The sequence below is a fragment of the Pipistrellus kuhlii genome, unplaced genomic scaffold, assembly GCF_014108245.1.
Source record: "Pipistrellus kuhlii isolate mPipKuh1 unplaced genomic scaffold, mPipKuh1.p scaffold_m20_p_3, whole genome shotgun sequence".
Lineage (NCBI taxonomy): Eukaryota > Metazoa > Chordata > Mammalia > Chiroptera > Vespertilionidae > Pipistrellus > Pipistrellus kuhlii.
In genome coordinates this window covers 44,916,043-44,921,856 of record NW_023425529.1, presented here as the reverse complement: position 1 = coordinate 44,921,856, position 5,814 = coordinate 44,916,043, and the positions used below count along the sequence as shown (strand labels likewise).

Genomic DNA, 5,814 nt, shown 5'->3' with positions numbered 1-5,814 from the left:
CTTAGCGAATGCAGTTTCCCTGGGGTGATGGGAGCCCAGACCAGCCTGGAGAGGGCTGAGGAGTGAGCAAGGGTAAGGAAGGGGCAAGCCAGTGAAAAGGGACAGATTGCTGGAGGAGGAGCTGCTGGGAAGGTGGCCCATAAAACTTGCTGTAAGGCGGGCAGCTCTAGAACAGGTTTGAATGTTAATGGGTGAAGTGAGAGAGAAATCTGATGTAAGAGAAAGAGAAAGGTCAACTGATGGTGTCCAGTTCTTTGCTCCTGCCTTTCCCTCTGCCTGAGATGCTCACCTTGCATGAATCCTTCAAAGACCAGCTCAAATGTAACCGTTTCTGGGACATCTACAAGACAAAACTTTGTCTCCATCCACTCACAGCATGTTTATAGCTGGATTCTAGCTTTAATCACATACTAGTGAGAATGGAGACTCCCACAGAAGTGTCTGTACCCCAGCACTGTGTCTGACTCATGTATAGTAGGTCCTAATAAGTGGTTTTGAATGGACAGCTGGACAAGTGAGTGGATAAAATAGCCTGGTGGACATCACAGTGGTAGAGTAAGAACAATGGGGGCGGGGTGGGGTGTGTGTGTCAGACTGAATGAGAGAAGCTGCTAGTTTTCTTAGAGGCTATTTCTCTCTCTCTTTTTTTTCCCCCCTGCAGGAGTGGAGCCCTGAAGGTTTCCAGATCCTCTTACGATATCTGCCCCCAAAAAATGAGCTTAAAGGATCAACCCAATGTAGACAAAGAAACAGAAATGCAAACAGAAGCCCTGCTCTCATCAGCAGTCTGTCCTCACAGAAAGCCCAGAGGTCAGAGGTGAGGGAGCAGGACTGGGGTGGAGATCAGGAGAGGCACCTGAATTCCTGTCTTCCAGCACATAGCTGGAAACCTCAGGTATTTCCTCATTTTTTTCTAATGACTATCCCAGAAAAATCTTACTTTTTATTTTACTTTTAATAAAATCACACAAAGCTATAAGTGGAAATTATTTGCATAAGCATAATAAAAATATTTTTTTCATCTTTACAATAACATCTTTACCTATTAAAATTAAGAGGATTGGAATCAGAAATACAAGGAAGCCATCAACTTGACTTAATTGTTGAAATCTGCCAAAGTTCAGAGAGCAATTGGCAAAACAGAAAATGCACGAATTTGATATTTCAGATCTCAGTGACATTTTGGCTTATAGGAGTTATTTGGCGTTATTTTCTAATTAAGAGGAGAAGCAGCAGCTGGAGCCTCTGGAATGTAAATATCAGGTAAGATCAGGACCCTTTCTTTCCAGAGCTTCCATTTTTTTTCCCCCCCTTCTAGAAGGAGTATCACTTTCTTTCCCAGGAACTAGTTTCTGTCTTCTTTAGTCCCTGAAGTTTATCTTCTTCCGTGGGAAGAACTTGCCTCCCATAATCTTTCTATGTCCCCCATGTCAGCCCTCATCTCTAGCTTTGGGTCTCTCCTATGGCTCCTTTGGCTTGTATAAGGCCTGTGCTTCTGAATCTGGAGGAAGACTTTTTTCTTAATTGGATTTACTGGGTTGACACCAGTTTAAAAAAAATAACACACAACTATACAGTTTTCAGGTGCACAAATCTACAACACATGAGAACTTTCATTTTAATCATTACATAGACATCTCTTTTTTCAGGCTACAGGTGATTGACCTCTGCTATGGGCTTCTCTATCCTTTCTCTTCTAGAGCAGGTGCCATGATTGGATCAATAAAATGTCCATTTAAATAATCAATGCCATCCACATAGGGGGGTAGGCACCCCAAGTACTACAAAAATATGTGGTGCTAATTTGAGGTATCCAGAGAAGGAGAGGACATCAGCAGCAGTGCTAGAGTTCAGGCTTCAGGGAGGAGGTGTCATTCTTGCAAAGCCGTGAGGGAAGTGTGGGGTGTAGGAAATAGAGGAGCATCAGTAAATAGAGGAAGTGGCAGGAGGTAGTTTAGAATACATGTTTGGGATCAGTTCAGGTGGAGCAGAGGGTTTAGAGAAGGAGGGGATTGGAGCATTAGGGAGGGAGAGAAATATTGGGAGAGATGGAATGTAGGGGCAAGGAGATCAAATTTTATACTTTGAACAATGGGAAGCCATCACAGGTGTTTACAATGAAGGCAGGTGAGCATTGAGAGGGGGACAGATGCAGACTTAAAGATAATTCTGGGAGCAAAGTGTAGAGAAGTAAGGATCCCATGCTCTCTTATCTCCCCCACTCTTTACCCTCAGCTGTTACCACTGTCTCAGCAGGCTAGGAAGGAGACACTGTCCCTCATCTCTCATCTGGAATTCTCAGACCTTGTGTCTACACCTGGCCAGCGAGCGCTTTTGTCCACAGTGGAACTTAGACCTCAAAGCCTTCCCTGCCTCCCAGGTAGCAGAAGACAGATGAACTGTTCTGCTTCCAGGGAGGAGCTCAGTTCACTGAGTGCTACCTGCCTTCTCCACGGTCTCACCTCCGCCCAGCCCAGGAAGATGGGAGTGGGGCATGGAGGAGCTGAGGGTAGAAATTCAAAAGCAAAGGAGATGGTTTAAAATGAGCTCATTGGCTCTGTGGAGGAGATCCTAGACTAGGGGTGTCGAACTCAATCAGAGAAGGGGCCAAAATCTAAAATCCAGCCTAAATCGCGGGCCGAATGGTTTACTGAACAGTCATAAACTGTCATTGTGATGGAAACGCAGCGGAGTGCAGTGATGACAGCGTGGTGCAGGCCACATTGCAAGGCCTGGCGGGACGGATTTGGCCCGCGGGCCCTGTGTTTGACACATGTGTCCTAGACGATCAGCTCACTTAAAAGGCTCCCCTGAATGTCTCCTTTCTCTCTTTGTAACCCCCACACCTCCATCCCCCCATTTTCTTCACTGCTCCAGAAGCCAGGGTGGGGATAGGGGAAGACTCACTGGGATGCAGACCCACACTGATTCCTGGGTCTGAGAGAATACCTTTGAGGAGGGGGGATGGAGACAATGACTTTTCTTGAGAGAGTGTTGGCTGAGCTCTTTATTTACCTCTATCCAGGGATATCTCTCTGGGAATCTGGGACTGGACCGTTTGTAGCTGCTATTATTGGAAGGGAGATAACATTTAACAGGAGTGCTAGGATTCCAGGCCTTTGAGTCTTCATCCCCACCCACCTGTGTCCCACTTGTCTTTCTTTACATCCTGCTCCCCTAACCCATCCCTTCGGTACAGGGCTGGAAAGGTGGTGGATGCCAGCCTCGGCTCTGAGCTTGGTGCAAGAGTGCTGTCTGCAGGCCCGTCATACTTGGGGCTGAGGTACAATCAGGCCTCTGTGTGGTTCAGGAACCAGAGGGGTGTGTGTGTGTGTGTGTGTGTGTGTGTGTGTGTGTGTATTACTAGGTGTACTGGTTAATAATGTGGATTTTTTTAATAGATGGAGTTACACATTTATTGATATATATGTGATTTGATATGTACGCCATTTTGTTGTATTGACAACAAGCTTAAAACTTTATATATAAAAATTTCTGAAGGTGTTAACATCATAGATATTTTTATGCTTAAAAATGTAAAATTTTATGCCAAAATAAGAGCATTGTAGGAAGTTACAATTCATTATTTTGAAGAAAAGTGCTGCTGAATACTTCAGGAAGCTTATGGTGAACATGCTCCATTTTGAGATACTTGTGAACGCTGGTTTAAATGCTTTAAAAGTGATGATTTTGGTGTGAAAGACAAAGGACGTCCAGGTCAGCCGAAAAAGTTTGAAGACCAACATTGCACACGAAGATGCATTTCAAACTAAAAAACAACTTGCAGAAAATTAAACATTTTTCAGCAAACAATTTTCAATCATTTACAAGAAATGGGAAAGATTTTTAAAGGAAGGAAAATGGGTGCCACATCAATCGAACGAAAGACAAATGGAAAACCGAAAAAGCCATCGGTAAAATGTTGCTTCAATGAAATGAAAAAAAGTCTTTTTCGTATCAAATTGTGACTGGCGATGAAAGTGGATTTATTTTGAGAATCCCAAATGCACAAAAACATGAGTTGATCCAGATCAACCATCAACATTGACTACAAGGCCAAATTGCTTCAGAAAGAAGACTATGCTCTACGTTTGGTGGGATCAGGAAGGTGTGGTATATTATGAGCTTCTAAAACCTGGTGAAACCATTAATATTGATCACTACTGACAAAAAATAATCAATTTGAAAGACGCTTTGATCATGAAACGACCAGAATGTGCCAGAAGACATGGCAAAGTAATTTAGCTTCATGATGACACACCATCACACACTTCAAAACCAGTTAAAGTCATGTTAAAAGCTCTTGCCTGGGAAGTATTAACTCACCCACTGTATTCACCAGACCTTGCTCCTTCAGATTATCACTTGTTCCGATCGATGGCACATGCACTTTCTGAGCAGCACTTCAAAGCATTCTAAGAAGTGGAAAATTGTGTCTCTGAATGGTTTATCTCAAAATAAGAAAAGTTCTATTGGGACAGTATCCACAAATTACCTGAAAGATGGGGAAATGTTTAGCTAGAGGTGGACATTACTTCAAATATAGCATTTTTGATGTTTCTCCTGAAATTATTGTATTTTCTTTGATTACAAAATCTGCTATTAATAACTGGTACACCTATATATATGCACATGTGTGTGTGTGTGTGTGTGTGTGTGTGTGTGTATTAGTAGCCCTGTGCACGAATCTGTGTGCCAGTAGGTCGTTGCCACCCTCCTGTAGTTCCTCCTATCCTCTTCTCCCCTTCCCCCCTCATGTCTTGCTGCTCTGCCCCCTCCTGTGGGTCTCTGCTGCCCGCTAGTAGTTTGATGCCCCACCCTCCTGCAGATCCGTGATCCTGTTGTTACGCTGTTGGTTGATACACCTCAGGGCATAACGGATAATTAGCATATTTCTCTCTTATTATATAGGAAATCTCTCTCTCTCTCTCTCTCTCTCTCTCTCTTTTTCTCTCTCTCTCTAGATATATATATTCGAAGAAGTGGAAAATATATATATTAGGCAATATCATAGCCATGGAGAGTGACTTTTATCTGCATCACAAGGGCAAGTTCAGCCACAAATTTCTGGAATTTGAGTTCTGACCGAGTGGGAAATTGAGATATGCCAACAACAGCAATTACAAAAATGATGTCATGATCAGAAAAGAGGCTATGTACATAAGAGTGTGATGGAAGAACTGAAGAGAATAATTGATGACAGTGAAATTACCAAAGAGGATGATGCTTTGTGGCCTTCCCCTGATCGAGTGAGCCGGCAGGAGCTTGAAATCATCATTGGAGATGAACACATTTCTTTCACAGCACCAAAAATTGGGTCCCTTGTTGATATCAATCAATCCAAGGACCCAGAAAGCTTATGAGTATTTTATTATCTTGTCCAGGATCTGAAGTGTTTGGTCTTTAGTCTTGGATTACACTTCAAGATTAAACCAATCTAGATTGAATATTGGTGTGGACACAAGGGGTAGTGGGAGTAGCTGTTTTTAATTAACACTATCAGGAAATTTTTGTGTATATCAGGGCAATATTTTTTTTATAAACTATAAATGATTGTCTTTAATAAATACATAACAAAATGCAATTTTTGTTTTATAGAAAAGAAAAAATAAATTAAAAGGCAGTATATAGTTCAGACTTTTATCCCACAATTCCAAACTCCAGAAGACTCTAAAGACCAAAAGTTACTTGTAATTCACTTTCATGAAGCTATTTATCATTTTCATATATTCCACTTAGTGTGAATGTTGATACATTTCATTGCAGAAATATCAATGTCTGATTCCATGGTTTCAGGTGCCACCTCAAGCCCCA

General features: G+C 42.3%; 1 pseudogene; it reads left to right on the top strand.

The window, feature by feature from the left end:
• Positions 1-5,016: 5,016 nt before the first annotated feature.
• LOC118730498 lies at positions 5,017-5,589 on the top strand (annotated as a pseudogene).
• The last annotated feature ends 225 nt before the right edge of the window (positions 5,590-5,814 follow it).